Here is a 17,017-nt window from a genome sequence, read left to right on the forward strand (position 1 = left end):
ACTTACCAGGAAATTACTGTTTCGCGGCCCATAATTTTCCAGTAAATTGTAATTTAAAGACACGGCCCCACACGTCCGGTTGTGGCTTTGGGCTGCATTCCGATATCGTGAACAATATTTTGCGCAACCCGTTAGGTATTCATTCACTGACTAACGACAAACTAAGTGCAGCTGTATAAGTATAGCTTGCGATGAAATATGAAATTAAGTATCGGTTATTATAACTATGCTCGAGAATAGCTAAGAAGGTAGGTACAGTCAGCATTAAAAGTAGCGGACTTGAGAAGTAAACACTAAACAAAAAGAGATGTGTTTCATTTCTGACCACGAACTGCACAGGTTTGTATTCATATAGTTTGAAAAGTCATTTAGGATGTCAGATACTTTTGGTGCCTTGTTCTATCGGCTACTATCGATGCTGACTGTACCTACCTTTAGTTACTATCATTATCTTACTGTTTTGTTTTTAAAATTTTACGTTGTTCAGAATCTGTCTCTAGAAAATGAAGGCATAATAAATGTATCAAAATTCAAAACCAGTCACTGAACTTTATAAGGCTAAAATTGTTCAAACAGTTTCAATCCGCAGCTAGAACCATTATCAAGGATCGGTCGCGTTGGCTGACTGTAATATCCGTGTCTATAATATCGAATATATCTATTTCTGTACTTAATTAAAAAACTTTTATGTGAAAACATTTTTCGATAATATTTCTTACAGGGTGCGCTATATCACCTTGTTCAAAGGTCGCTGTCCGTTTCAAGAAACTTGTTTTCTGCAACAAAGTGTTTTGCCTAACATACACTGCTTCATAAAGGTATGCATATTTAGATACTAAAAGCGAAAGCTTTTGCTTCGTCTGTCTTTTCTACCGATGGCCTGAATGACTGTGCAAGACGAGATGCATGCAGCATGCAGAATGGTTGATTGACGAGCGTAATATTTCCAAGAAATGCACGTGTCACTCTCTTATGGGCAAATGTCAGGTGAAACGTCTGCAAGCAAATGACCATTAGGGAGCGTAAATGCATTTTTGTAAAATTGCCTATTAATCTTGCTTGCGGGGAACAAGTTTGGTTACTTTCCACGGTGAAATTCTCTGTTTGCCCGGTTATTATATGACTTATATGAGATGCCTGATTTTTGTTTATCTTTTGATTCTAAAGTATTAATATCAGCTGACGAATGTATGTATTCTTCAGTGTCTCCACCTTAGCTGCAAGGATATGGAATCTTAATAGTATGGTCGTCTTAGGTACCACTGCTGCATTTCACTGACGCATACCTACATGTAGGTAGCTACCAGCAGCGGCTGGACCATAAAAGCCGATTCCCACCAGCATGCCTAAAATTGATTACTAGTAAAGTACCTAAAGTTAAGGTAGGTTTCTTTTTGCTCAGTGTTGCCTAGCAGAAATTTTCACCAGCCGCCACTGGTAGCTAGTACTATTATTTGTATGTCCTTGAAAGGGTTCCATCAACCTCGCATTAAAGACAGACGTCGTTACTTAGTTATGTTGTCGCCTATGTAATTATTTTACAATGACATCTTGTTGGTCTATTGTAGTGTGTGACAGGATAACAATGATGAACGTAGTCGGAAGCATGTAAAATAATTGACGAACACGGTCATATATAGTAGACATTATAGTAGAATCCGTAATATCTGAGATCTGAGTAAGTACTTACGAGTATTGATAGACTTACATGCATGAATTGTACCTAGTTACCTAGTTACCTCCAACGAGTTAGGAAATAATATTAGATTGATGTTATTTCATACCTTTATTTACATGAACATATTAACATAATTATATAAGAAACTAGCTTTTACCCGCGGCTTCGCCCGCGTAATAAAAGTATTCTTATTGAAACGTTTACAAAAAATAAGATTTTCATTTGGATCCGTAGGTTTCTTTGTAGGTACATCTGTCCGCGATTATTTCGATTAAGGTAAAGCGGGGCAATTCTCGACTGGGGGGCCATTGTAACTGATCTATTTGCTGTACGGTCAGCCAAGAAAGTGATTTACCACTTTTCGACTCTATTGATCGAAAAGTGGAAAACCACTTTTTTGGCCGACTGTACCTTACACATATTACTATTGTTTTAAAAGAAATTCTTGCAAGGATTGTAGAATTGTTACACAGCGACCACAGCGTAGGTAGTAGGTACGAATATGTATGTATTTTACCTATATACATATTTATACTGGGGAAACTTCATACAACCCACATAGCCAGTATCTCGACGCTATGGTCGGTAAGGTAAAAAGTACTTCCTTGCATTATCGCTTACAATTTTTTCCATTTTGCTTATAATTATTGCAAACGTAAACATATAAAAGGCAAGCAAACAACGATCTTCTTACAGCACATTGAATGTAAAAGTTATTACGGATGCAGGATACTCGCCGATGCCTACTTACTAATCCCTTCCTATTTACTGAGCCACCTGCATATTACACTGCCTAGATATCGATTGTCGACCGATTATTCCGACCCCAATGTCCCGTCCCTGTCCTCGTCTATCCCCCGTCCCCATCCCCTATTCCTATCCCTATTTCTATCCCTATCCTTATCTATACCTATCCCTATCCTTATCTATCCCTATCCTTATCTATCCCTATCCCTATCCTTATCTATCCCTATCCCTATCCCTATCCTATCCCCCTATCCCTATCCCTATCCCTATCCTATCCCTATCCCTATCCCTATCCCTATCTATCCCTATCCTATCCCTATCCCTATCCCTATCCCTATCCCTATCCCTATCCCTATCCCTATCCCTATCCCTATCCCTATCCCTATCCCTATCCCTATCCCTATCCCTATCCCTATCCCTATCCCTATCCCTATCCCTATCCCTATCCCTATCCCTATCCCTATCCCTATCCCTATCCCTATCCCTATCCCTATCCCTATCCCTATCCCTATCCCTATCCCTATCCCTATCCCTATCCCTATCCCTATCCCTATCCCTATCCCTATCCCTATCCCTATCCCTATCCCTATCCCTATCCCTATCCCTATCCCTATCCCTATCCCTATCCCTATCCCTATCCCTATCCCTATCCCTATCCCTATCCCTATCCCTATCCCTATCCCTATCCCTATCCCTATCCCTATCCCTATCCCTATCCCTATCCCTATCCCTATCCCTATCCCTATCCCTATCCCTATCCCTATCCCCCTATCCCTATCCCTATCCCTATCCCTATCCCTATCCCTATCCCTATCCCTATCCCCCTATCCCTATCCCTATCCCTATCCCTATCCCTATCCCTATCCCCCTATCCCTATCCCCCTATCCCTATCCCTATCCCCCTATCCCTATCCCTATCCTATCCCTATCCCTATCCCTATCCCTATCCCTATCCCTATCCCTGTCCCTGTCCCTATCCCTAACCCTATCCCGTTCCTGTCCCTGTCCCTGTCCTTGCCCCTGTCAAATTATCACGCTAGGAGATGAACTTTGAAAAATCCTTTCTTAGTGCTCCTCTAAGGAACTTCCGTGTCAATTTTAAATCTCTTGAACCAGAAGTAAAGATAAAAACTAAACCTATACTTATGGCCATTTTGGATATTTTAACCCCATTGCACAACAACAGGGGAGAAAGTTTCATTTCCACCTCATTAGATTTTAGAATCGTTGTATTTATCGTGATCAGCGACCCGATAAACCATAAAAACGATACCCATATTGTGTTTTTGACTTTACCCCTTTTGGACCCCTTTAGGGGTCAAATTTTCAAAAAACCTGAAACATGTATTTAGTCATATGTCATTAGGAATCCTCCTGTGAAGTTTCGAATAAAATAGTCAAACTAATCTTGTTTCCCCATACAAACTTTGAACCCCCATTTCACCCTTTTAAGAGGTGAATTTTGAAAAATCCTTGGCGTAGAGGAGCACCTCTACGCCATATAAGGAACCTATGTGCCAAATTTGAAATTTCTAGGACCAGCGGTTTCGGCTGTGTGTTGATATATTATGTCAGTTAGTCAGTTTCTTCATTTATATAGTTTTTGATATTTAAACCCCATTGCACTACAACAGGGGAGAAGGTATTTCACTTCCGCCTCGTTAGATTTTAAAAACGTTGTATTTATCGTGATCAGCGACCCAATAAACCGTAAAAACGATACCCATAATAGTTTTTTGACTTTATCACCCCCTTTTCACCCTTTTAGGGGTTAAATTTTCAAAAAACCTGAAACACGTCTTTAGTCATATGTTTTTAGGATTCCTCCTGTGAAGTTTCGAATAAAACAGTGAAACTAACATTGTTTCCCCATACAAACTTTGAACCCCCATTTGACCCCCTTAGGAGGCGAATTTTGAAAAATCCTTTCTTAATGCTCCTCTACACTATATAAGGAACCTACGTGCCAAATTTGACATCTCTAGGACCAGCGGTTTCGGCTGTGCGTTGATATGTCAGTCAGTCAGTCAATATCTTCTTTTATATATTTTTTTGATATTTAAACCCCATTGCACCACAACAGGGGAGAAGGTATTTCACTTCCGCCTCGTTAGATTTTAAAAACGTTGTATTTATCGTGATCAGCGACCCGATAAACCATATTACCCATATTGATTTTTTGACTTTATCACCCCCTATTCACCCTTTTCGGGGTTAAATTTTCAAAAAAACCTGAAACACGTATTCAGTCATATGTCTTAAGGAATCTTCCTGTGAAGTTTTGAATAAAATAGTCAAACTAATCTTGTTTCCCCATACAAATTTTGAACCCCCATTTGACCCCCTTAGGAGGTGAATTTTGGAAAATCCTTTCTTAGTGCTCCTCTACACTATATAAGGAACCTACGTGCCAAATTTGAAATCTCTAGGACCAGCGGTTTCGGCTGTGCGTTGATATGTCAGTCAGTCAGTCAGTCAGCTTCTTCTTTTATATATTTAGATAGACACCACAACAGGGGAGAAGGTATTTAACTTCCGTCTCGTTAGATTTTAAAAACGTTGTATTTATCGTGATCAGCGACCCGATAAACCATAAAAACGATACCCATATTGATTTTTTGACTTTATCACCCCCTTTTCACCCTTTTAGGGGTTAAATTTTCAAAAAACCTGAAACACGTATTCAGTCATATGTCTTAAGGAATCTTCCTGTGAAGTTTCGAATAAAATAGTCAAACTAATCTTGTTTCCCCATACAAACTTTGAACCCCCATTTGACCCCTTAGGAGGTGAATTTTGGAAAATCCTTTCTTAGTGCTCCTCTACACTATATAAGGAACCTACGTGCCAAATTTGGAATCTCTAGGACCAGCGGTTTCGGCTGTGCGTTGATATGTCAGTCAGTCAGTCAGTCAGCTCCTCTTGTATATATTTAGATAGACACCACAACAGGGGAGAAGGTATTTAACTTCCGTCTCGTTAGATTTTAAAAACGTTGTATTTATCATGATCAGCGACCCGATAAACCATAAAAACGATACCCATATTGATTTTTTGACTTTATCACCCCCTTTTCACCCTTTTAGGGGTTAAATTTTCAAAAAACCAAAAACACGTATTCAGTCATATGTCTTAAGGAATCTTCCTGTGAAGTTTCGAATAAAATAGTCAAACTAATCTTGTTTCCCCATACAAACTTTGAACCCCCATTTGACCCCCTTAGGAGGTGAATTTTGGAAAATCCTTTCTTAGTGCTCTTCTACACTATATAAGGAACCTACGTGCCAAATTTGAAATCTCTAGGACCAGCGGTTTCGGCTGTGCGTTGATATGTCAGTCAGTCAGTCAGTCAGCTTCTTCTTTTATATATTTAGATTGATGTTATATCCACAAATTTGAATATGAGGGCGAGAGACTAATTTTTTAACCGACTTCAAAAAAGGAGGGGGACTCAATTGGTCGGGATCTTTTTTTTTATTTGACCAATTCAACGCGTCAGCCTTCAATGCCAAAAAGTTTCTTGTGCTTTTTTTGCAATATTAACGAACTTTTATAGGAATTTTAGATGAAAACGATCCAATACCTACAGAGAAAAACGTTGGCAATATTTACCTCAATATTATGGACAAATCGGTAAAATGGAGTCATCTCGTCAAATTGCAATTTCAATCATAATGTGCCTCTAAATTAGAAATAATTGATCTCGAATAACGGCAACAATTAGCAACGGCCTTCTTCGACTAAACGCTTTATTAATTTTGCAACGAAAAAATGTGTTCGTTTCCGCCACTTTCATTCACCGAAGGAATTTACAATGAGGAGGCACACCGACATTTTATATTTTGTCCCGCCAGGCGGCGCCTGTGCTAGTGCCTAGTGCACTGTCATTGATATGTGAGCGAGAGAAACAAATATCATCTTCTCGCTCTCACGTATGAAATTATTTATCCGTGCAATGGACTAATAAGGTGGCGCCATCTGTCATAACCTTTGAGTGTGCCTCCTCATTATATTCCTTTATAAATTGTAGGCGTACCTTTGACACCCTTCCATAGAAAGTTGGCAGGGGGGTCACTTAACTTTGATGCTTACTGTAGGTACATTTACTCGTAAAACCAACCAGTTTCTCTGGGACTCAAAGCCAGAAAGAGCAACGTATACCTACGGTACGTTCCTTTACAGTACGTTACGTACCTCAGCATCTAATTTGCCATTATACCATTGTCCTTTAACTTAAACGTTATATCCAATTGTCCATACCTATGTGTAAAGATATGCATAGGAACAAAGCGTCTTTGTTTTTTTTTAATTTATACTACATTCCCTGCTTCGCTGACCTTTTAAATAACTCAAAACATATCGTCATCGCGGCCTACACTTGTCTTACATTTACATATATATTAAATTGTATACACGTTCCTATCGCTGCGTACTTTAATCGCTTTAATTAAAGAATGGATTAGCTGCAATTGTACAATACTGTTATGTCGTAATTGTTATCGTAACTTGGGGCAAAAAATCGGAAACATTTTAGCGTATAAATGCTGATAGCGTAACGGTTCTCACAATATTTGCCTAGGCGTGTTGGCAACATTGCATGTTCTGTTGGTGCAGTTTGCGTGGCCTGGGTATGAAAAAGGAATGCATTGTACATGGATGATTGGAAAGGTTGGGGTTAGAATGGTTAGATCGATTTTATGGGAAATATCATAGTACTGTTACTCTGCTCGGAGCCAGCCAGACTACATATTCGGAGCTGACAAAACTCGCACACAGAAATAACCCTGCTATATATATTTTTTTACATCTAACTTCAAGTTTCGTTTAGGTCGGTACTAACTATAGCCTACCTAGTCCACATTTGTCGGTGTTGGTAAAATCGGGTTTTAGTCCGATGAGTAGGTAAGATGTGAGTTCGTGATGGCTAAAAAATTTAGCCAGTCCGGGGTTCGGAACATGTAAACACTAAAATACTAAACAGGTGTTTAGCGTTGGGAGAAAACTTCTAGTGAAACGTCTGTTTTCTCATATATTCATTGACAGGTCAAAAATATTACTCTCTATTGGCTGTTAACCTATCCGTGAGTCATTAATTTTATTAATATCGTAATGAAAACCTGGTCCTGCTTCTTAAATGGCAGCAAGTCTTAGTCACTTGCGTGGGTAACCAACTGTCAATAAAGCCAAGCAGACAAAAGGGCGTTTTTGTTCTTCCTCATACCACATTACTGTACTCGTAAGCTGACGCAGTATGTTTTGTTGTTCTGCATTTTTGTAGTCAGGTGTAATAATTTGTACTTAATAAGTTGCACCTAACTAATTACGACATATGTCACGAGAATTAAGTACCTACTTATCCGCATATTACAAGTGGCATGTCATTTCTTTGTTCATTTTGAAACTTGTTCTTAGTCGAAATGCTGGGTAATCTACGTATGCTACGACAGCAATAATATAAATATATTATGTAAGTATAATATAAATATATGTCAGTGCTGCAGTGAGTAGTAGTTGGGGTTCCGTTTTTTTTTTAAATCCAGTTGATATTCATCAGAATTCCCAGATTGGTATGCTCGTAGATTTTTATGTGACATTGAGCTTGAGTACACACCATGCCCACCTAATTTGAAACAGACATTTTATTTTTATTTTAATACGGCAATAATAAATAGTTTTTTTGCATACTTATCTCTGTTTTAATTACGTGCAGATAATAGGCACGTAAATATTACAGACTGCAGCTATTTTTTATTGTGCTTTAAAGACTTTAGTATGTCAATATTATCGTGAATATCGTGATCGTCGTAAGTAGGCAGGTATTATCTATTCAATTATTGAACAATGCCAATTATGGCCAAGGTTCATTGCATAACAATAATTATACCCGTATTTAACTGTACCTTACGTATCTTTATAAATACTCTTCATAAAACATTCGCTAAAAGAGCTCGACAGAAAGACCATCTATTGGGCAGTAGCATGTCGAGCACTTTTGCCTTAATTTTCAGTAGGTATACGAATTAAATAACCATTACTAAGTATCTGGTCTGCTTTTAGATACTACTCAATCAAATATTAAGTATTTTAGACACAAATAGGTACCTAATAGTTAGAGTTTAACCTTCGCGTCTGTAAAGAAATTCCAAGCAATAAATAACTCCAGCAAAGTTGACCACACGGATTCGCTCAAATTTCCACGAACCTATCACAAATGCATTAAAGGGCTGCAATTCCAAGTGCATTATCCCTAGTCCTTACAATGGTCGGGGTCATTGGCCAGGGGGCGCCGGCCGCAGGCCGTCCCGGGTAAAAATAGCCGGCGAGATGCAGCCTGCACTGGACGAGGCATTTTCAAGGAAAGCTAAGCATATGCACTAGGTGCGACTGGCCCTGTCCCTGCCCACATTGTGTCGCATTCTTGCGAAAAATCTTATGCAGTTAGGTCATAAGGCTGCCGTTTAGCATTCATTTTTAACCCCCGACGCAAAAACGACGGGGTGTTATAAGTTTAACGTGTCTGTCTGTCTGAGTGTGTGTCTGTCTGTGGCATCGTAGCTCCCGAATGGATGAACCGATTTAGATGTTTTTTGTTTGAAAGCTGAGTTAGTCGGGAGTGTTCTTAGCCATGTTTCATGAAAATCGGTCCACTATGTCGGGGGTTTAGTAAAATTTTAATTTTGTGGTTAGGTTATACACGTTATTTAATATTCCTTTCAAGGAAAGCTATATATTCGGTAGGTGCACAATGGTGCTGCTCTCATTAAGTCTCCTTTGCCGGCTGCCGCTAGCATACGTTTGTGACATTCTATAAGATTACATGTGTTTCTGACAATCAGCAAGGGAGGATGCACATTGAAAGTTCCGGACAGAAGCTTGTGGGTACGAAGCATGAGTGGCAACATCAGCCGATCATCATAAAAAAACTAAGTAATTTGACAGTTTATTGTACTTATTGTGTTGCCACATTGTGAAAATATACTCATATCGTAATACAATTCAGGAAACTAAAATACTTTCCCATTTCAAAGATGAAACATTTTGGAAACATTCCAACAACAAAAAAATATGTTAGTTGGACAGCGTCAATAACAAACAGATTTGACAAGCTAAACTTTGAGACAAGGTTTCCAAGTAGGTACTAATTCGTCAAGCACGCGTGTAGGTTCAGAGGAGGAATTTGGAGGACGCGCCTTGCATAAAACGAGGCGCGCCTGCGCATATTGATATTCACCAGAGACGGGTAAACTTTAACGAATTTTTTTGATCTCTGCTCATAGTTATTGTTGACTACAATACATATAATATATGAGTACAGATGTAGTGCGTAAAGGGTTTCCTTCGGAAACGTTCGTATTTGTCATGCTAGTTCAGTCAATGTCAGTACATCTTGTACTGACATTGACTGAAATAGCATGACACGTTCGTACGTTTCCGTAACAATACGAAGGAAAATCTTTTCGCACGTCTGTATATCGGTACATTATTTAGTTTATTAGGAGCCTGTCAACACATCAGGTTAAGGTTATCGCAGACAGGTTCAAAATTAATAGGTACATATGCGTTAATTACATATTAATTATACGTGTGGTGACGGGTTAAGAATTTCACCACCCCCTTTCTTCCCGTGGGTGTCGTAGAAGTCGACTGTGGGATATGGGTTAAATTGTGGCGTAGGCGAGAGGCTGGCAACCTGTCACTGCAATGTCACAATTTGGATTTCTTTCAACCCCTTTTTGCCAAGAGTGGCACTGAAACTTAGTAGTTCATGTGCTCTGCCTACCCCTTTATGGGATACAGGGGTGATTATATGTATGTATGTAATATACGTTTACCGTCTAAAATTGTATTTCAAAAACATCGTGAGGAAACCGGACTAGTCCCAATAAGGCCTAGTTACCCTTCGGGTTGGATGGTCAGACGGCAGTCGCTTTCATAAAACTAGTGCAGCCTACACAACATCTTGGGATTACCTGTGAAAACCCCAGGCCCCCGAGCCGTGGTGAATCTGCGGTCTTTATTTTTAACTAGTCTTTGAACTACTTAACTGATAGGTGTTTGTCTCTCTGATGTAATGTAAACTTTGTCTTATAAATACATTGTTGCGAGATGATGGATGTGCGTTGGTTATATATAAATTACACTAGGCACTCTAGCAGTTTAAATGAACTAGGCGAAGCTTAATTTGACTCCTCAAAATCAAAAAGTCCTGATACTTAGACCACGTATTATGTAGGTAGATAGGTACAAACAGGTTCCTGACTGAATTGTATTCATTATTATCAAAATCAGACAAGTTTTCCCGCTAGTGTAACGAAAGCTTTCGCGCGCCAACCTATAAGCATCAGTCTAGCACGACTCCAAGTTCGATCCACTTGTGATTTCTATTTTATGTTTCTGCCACACTATCCATATTAATATTATAAATGGGAAAGTGTGTGTGTCTGTTTGTTTGTCCGTCTTTCACGGCAAAACGGAGCGACGAATTGACGTGATTTTTTAAGTGGGGATAGTTGAAGGGATGGAGAGTGACATAGGGTACTTTTTGTCTTTTTCTAACGCGAGTGAAGCCGCGGGCAAAAGCTAGTTTTTAACCCCCGACGCAAAAACGACGGGGTGATATAAGTTTGACGTGTCTGTCTGTCTGTCTGTCTGTCTGTCTGTCTGTCTGTTTGTCTGTCTGTGTGTGTGTCTGTCTGTAGCATCGTAGCTCCCGAACGGATGAACCGATTTCGATTTAGTTTTTTTTATTTGAAAGCTGTGTTAGTCGGGAGTGTTCTTAGCCATGTTTCATGAAAATCGGTCCACTAGGTCGCGGTCGGGGGTTTTTCAAAATTTTATTATATAAATGTGTTTAACATGTTTATACCTACCCTCCTATTACGGTTGGCATGTTTAATGTTTCACTTTTCATATATTACATATTATGATGGACCAACACATCAGCAGATCTTAAAGGATTTCCACACAAGGTGGTCCCTGGTGACGTATGAAAGTCGGCGAGAACTGAGACTCGTGTGGGTAATGTGTAATTAGCGATTTACATACAAAGGCGCCCACGGGACTTATGTAACTTCACGACGAACATCGGATCATGTCGTGAAGGAAATGATTAATATTCTGAAGGGCGCCTAGACTTAGGGGCACGATGCTCTATGGTTATCTCTTTCTGAAATACATGGAAAAAGGGATTTTTGATTACTTTGTTTTCTTTGTTAAAGACGATAGATTTCTTTGGATATGTTTTCTAATACCTAGCCTTTTTTGTTGCTACTGGGAAAAGTCCAGTCCTCCTCAATCCTCCATACACCTCGAACCTACGGAATTTCAATAGCGTATTAATAGCCCATGGATGGACTTATAATCGTAGGTACATGTGAACACCACGACGCCACGTAGGTATGCTTATATTTAAGAGTTTTGAATGATTCACGGTTATTTTCATTAGACTTATATTGACCGGGATATTGATCATGATGCATGCAACTGCGTCGAAATATCGGGAGCTCGACAAAAATCAAAAAGGTAATCACGGTCTATATCCCGGTCAATATAAGTCTAATGCTCTTATTTAGAGCCCGATAAAAAAATTGTTTCTATCCAAATCATAGATTAATATCATGTAAGGGTACAGCGGGACAATTTCGACTGGGGGGTAAACGCAACTGATCCATTTTTTTCCATGATTTACAATGTTTGCATTATTAATTAGTGTGTCCACTGGTTATACATATATGGCACGCGTGTTCAGTGGATACATGTGGAATTCAACTTAATAGTGTAATAATGTAAAAAATGGATCAGTTACAATTGTCCCCCAGTCGGGATTTGCCCCACTGTACCTTACCTAAATCTATAATTTCCAATGGAAAAATGTGAACCTGAATTCCTCCAGTTTGTATTAAAAAAGCTTGTGCCAGCGTAATTAACATTAATTAAAGATAACTTACACGCCTAGCACCCACGTGTAAAACGTATTGACATAGGCAATTACTTAACTTTCTCAAATCCTACTGTTTTCTCGTAAATGCTAAATGTAGCTTTCGACTTAATCCCTACACAAACATAACGTACCATACCTTTATAATTACCATAATTTCAACACACCTTGAGTGAACGAACCGGTAATGTTACCGGTAAAACGAGTGTCAAACATGATACCTGAATGGGGTGAGGGTCTGCTAGAGGCCCAGGAAAAACAAGTACAGTCGCGTTAAGTTTCTTCTACACACTTAAAACGGTGTCGCACTACGTTCGATCCGAACCGTCCGTAGTAGGTACCCGTAACGACCCGTAGGACTATTTCTATGGTAATTTACGCATCTCCGTCTTCCGATATATTTTCGCCATTCTTCAGTTCTATTCGGATCGATCTCCGAATCGTCATTCGGTTCGGTTCAGATTCGGATCGGATGTAAAGCGAAACCGCTCCTACGCGAACAAAATTACCCGAACACCAGTCAAAAAAATAATAATAATAAAAGGGACCCTGTCAGAAGTAATAAGTAGGTAAACAACGCTGAATAAGTAAGAGGTCGCTATTCTCCACCGAACTGGTGGTCAGTAGACCCCTTCGCATGAGCGTAAAAGCTTATTGTTCAGATTGTTTGTCCGTATACCTACGTGCGCGACTGTACCTAGGTCCGTAATGTGGTATGGACATTTTGCATTGTAATGTGCAAAATGCCAATCGGATGACATCTGTAGATGAACTGGAAATACTTGTTTAGTTTATTTATGATCAAGTTTCTAATATGCTGGATGGTGCACTGGATATTCTAAGGCTCGCAAAGAGTTTGATGACTGTTTCTAAACAAAACATGGTTTGCTAAATAGCATTACAAGTCAGCCGTTTGCAAAAAAATGCATTGACTTGCTTTATTTGTAGGTAACGTAGGTGCCGCCATACAAGAAAATAAAATGAAATAGGTAATACTTAGATTCTTACTTTCTAAGATTTTTTCTTACCGATTTTTTTTATGCCGTGTAAGGCATCCAAAACTTGAATGGAAACGTAATTGTATGAAGTTTATACCCATGCTCTGTGACTCTCTGCAGACATACAGGTGCAGAATTAGTTTAGGCTTAGATTGACTCTTCTTACTTAGTAAGATATCATTCAAGATTATCTCCTTTTATCAAGCAACGGCAGTTAATGTGTCAATTACATCGAAGCATTTCTCACATCACGTAATTACACAAAAAAGACATCCCCATGAATAAACAAATACGATTCACAATGATTCACAGTTTCGCAGTAATTTATAACACGCATACATAGGTGATAATCTAACTTAGTCCATAAAAATACCTTATTACATAAGTGACTAAGTCGGTAGTAGACAGACACGTGAAGAAATTGAAGACAATGTGTCTGAGTCCCACGGAAGTAGGTATAATGTGGAGGTCTAGTTCAAGTATTTTATGACAAGCAAATAGAGCCGTTTCTAGGCTATTGTGCTCGGTTCGTTCCGACGTTTACCGAGGTTAGATTTCACACCCTCGGAAGTATGTCCGCTGATGTCTCCGTATTGACTGTGAGCATCTTGCATGTAAAATTCATTGAGGAACAGAGGGCCGATTTTTGAATTTTGCGCACTCGTTTTTGTCACTCGAAAATCTGTGGAAAACTCAAGAAATGCTAGTTTTGTAATACGAGCGATGGAAACCGAGAATAATGTAGTAAGTATACGGTATTGACGATTCTTATCACTAGGTACACTTGGAATGTACCTACCTAACATGCTACACAAAAATCGAGCTCTCAAAATTCAGATTTTTTATGTGATGTGCTGCCAGTGTTGGAACCCACATCAAATCGACGACACGAAATAAAATCATTAATTAGAACTGACGCTATGCGGGACACGGGTAAAATTATTAAATTTTCGGGCGTGCTTAAGAAAACAATATTTAATTTAATGTGGCATTTATACTCGAACACGAAAAACATTGCTCTGCATTCTAAAAATAGAAACGTTGACCGCTTACTTCGAACTTACTACTGTACCTACCTATGTAGATACATATGTAGTAGGTACCCTCAGTATGTCTCCTCACAATGTGACATTAAGTAACATTCATTTGTTTTCATATTTATGCAAATATTGTTAGTTAGGCGAGCACACAGTTAAATAACAAAAGCAGTTGTTTAACATCAAAGTGATTTCGCAATTTGAATACATAGGTACCTATCTACCTATACACTTGTCTAAGACATACATAGACGATAGCTAGAATATATAATGACGTCTTGAAGGATATTTAAAAGCGTTATTATGCCTGATTTGAATCCTAAAATGACCGAAACACACGAAATCGAGCTGTCGAAATTCCGTTGATCCCCAGTATTGCACCTGTTGCGGACGTTTATTTATTAAGCACAAAACCGCTGTCAGTAACTCAAACATTTACGAAGTCAATAAACTGGTACCTATTCAAATGATGTCCCTAACTCCCTACAACACAGAAGACCGTGGCATAACCCATAGTGCTACTGACACACATGCGATTTGCGTAACAACAACAATGAGATCTAGCGATCGGCGTGACGACCGTCGCGGTAGCGTCCGGTGACGCAACGACCGCAACAATTCGACACTGCCGAACATTTTATGTTGTCACCAATGTGTGGTATCTATTAATTTAATAAGTGGATAAGGTCGGCGTCGGTGACATTGGTAGCGGGTCAATGCCTTGGAATTGAACGATGGGACGTGCCAGATTACAGCCTTTCGTGCAGGCTTTCCTGCAATCAGCAACGCTTGACGAATAACTAAGAAGTCAACATTAACATGTATAAGAATGAATACTTTGACACCCTCAGAGATACGGGCGCAGTAGACAATGCAGTTAATTACGTACAAATACCGACGACGACCGGTCTGGCTCAGTCGGTAGTGACCCTGCCTGCTGAGCCGCGGTCCTGGGTTCGAATCCCGGTAAGGGCATTGATTTGTGTGATGATGAGCACAGATATTTGTTCCTGAGTCATGGATGTTTTTTATGTATATAAGTACCTATGTATTTATCTATTTAAGAAATATCGTCGCTTAGCACCCATAGTACCTTTGCTTAGTTTGGGGCTAAGTTGATCTGTGTATAAGGTGTCCCCAATATTTATTTATTTATTTAATTACTTACTATATCTACTGGTTCTAATAGACTTGTGTGTTTGTTACAGATGATCTAAACCGGCCATGCGTAATCTGAAGAGTTTCGTTTGCAGTAGTCTTCGGGGATGACAAAGGTACTTAATTTAAATTTTTACATCCTGAATAAATCAGATAAATACTAAGTAATAGCTTTTGCCCGCGGCTTCTCTCGCGTTAAATTCGACATTTGCAGACTGCTCCATACAAACGTCCACCCCCCATTTTAAGGAAGTGGGGGGTTAGAAAGAGACAAAAAGTATAGCCCATGTCACTCTCCATCCCTTCAACTATGTCCACTTAAAAATCACGTCAATTTGTGGCTCCGTTTTGCCGTGAAAGACGGAAAAACAAACAGACACACACACTTTCCCATTTATAATATTAGTATGGATTAACACTGGCGTATCCTAATAGCTGAGCGCCGGCTTCTAGACCCTTTACGGCTGCTGCTCGACGCAAAGTTGGCATCGACACTATTTTCCATAGCATTGACTAAATGCCGAATTAAGTTGCACCAAACCATCCGTTAACGAATTTAACGCTCGCTAAATGTTTTATATGGGAATTACCGCAGACTTTTGCTGCATGACGTTGATGCAACCCCTAATAAGTATTGGGTGTTCCAGGATCTCAGCCAAGGCTCATGATGTCGCAGTCGGCGCTGGGGCTCGGCGGCGAGCGGCGCTACTCCGTGCCCTCCAACCCGCTCGTCCACGACCCGCGCGGCATGCACTCCGAGGATCTTCACGCGTGGTCCATCTACAGGTGACCTTCACATCTATATGACAGTGGGACACCCCATACTAGCGTCGCAGGATCTCAGCCAAGGCTCATGATGTCGCAGTCGGCGCTGGGGCTCGGCGGCGAGCGGCGCTACTCCGTGCCCTCCAACCCGCTCGTCCACGACCCGCGCGGCATGCACTCCGAGGATCTTCACGCGTGGTCCATCTACAGGTGACCTTCACATAAGTTACCCAGTGGGGCCACCACACTAGCGTCGCAGGATCTCAGCCAAGGCTCATGATGTCGCAGTCGGCGCTGGGGCTCGGCGGCGAGCGGCGCTACTCCGTGCCCTCCAACCCGCTCGTCCACGACCCGCGCGGCATGCACTCCGAGGATCTTCACGCGTGGTCCATCTACAGGTGAGCTTCACATAAGTTACCCAATGGGGCCACCACACTAGCGTCGCAGGATCTCAGCCAAGACTCATGATGTCGCAGTCGGCGCTGGGGCTCGGCGGCGAGCGGCGCTACTCCGTGCCCTCCAACCCGCTCGTCCACGACCCGCGCGGCATGCACTCCGAGGATCTTCACGCGTGGTCCATCTACAGGTGACCTTCACATCTATATGACAGTGGGGCACCCCATACAAGCGTCGCAGGATCTCAGTCAAGGCTCATGATGTCGCAGTCGGCGCTGGGGCTCGACGGCGAGCGGCGCTA

The 17,017-nt window shown here is 40.5% G+C and overlaps 1 long non-coding RNA gene across 1 annotated transcript in view; it reads left to right on the forward strand.

Moving 5' to 3' along the window:
- LOC125226270 overlaps positions 1–16,361 on the forward strand; it is a 74,132-nt gene extending 57,771 nt beyond the window's left edge. The window contains exons 3-4 of the long non-coding RNA XR_007177062.1: positions 15,606–15,671; positions 16,203–16,361. This is a non-coding gene — a long non-coding RNA (uncharacterized LOC125226270). The remainder of the gene's footprint in view (positions 1–15,605; positions 15,672–16,202) is intronic.
- The last annotated feature ends 656 nt before the right edge of the window (positions 16,362–17,017 follow it).

This window comes from Leguminivora glycinivorella, chromosome 5 (genome assembly GCF_023078275.1).
Source record: "Leguminivora glycinivorella isolate SPB_JAAS2020 chromosome 5, LegGlyc_1.1, whole genome shotgun sequence".
Classification (NCBI taxonomy): domain Eukaryota; kingdom Metazoa; phylum Arthropoda; class Insecta; order Lepidoptera; family Tortricidae; genus Leguminivora; species Leguminivora glycinivorella.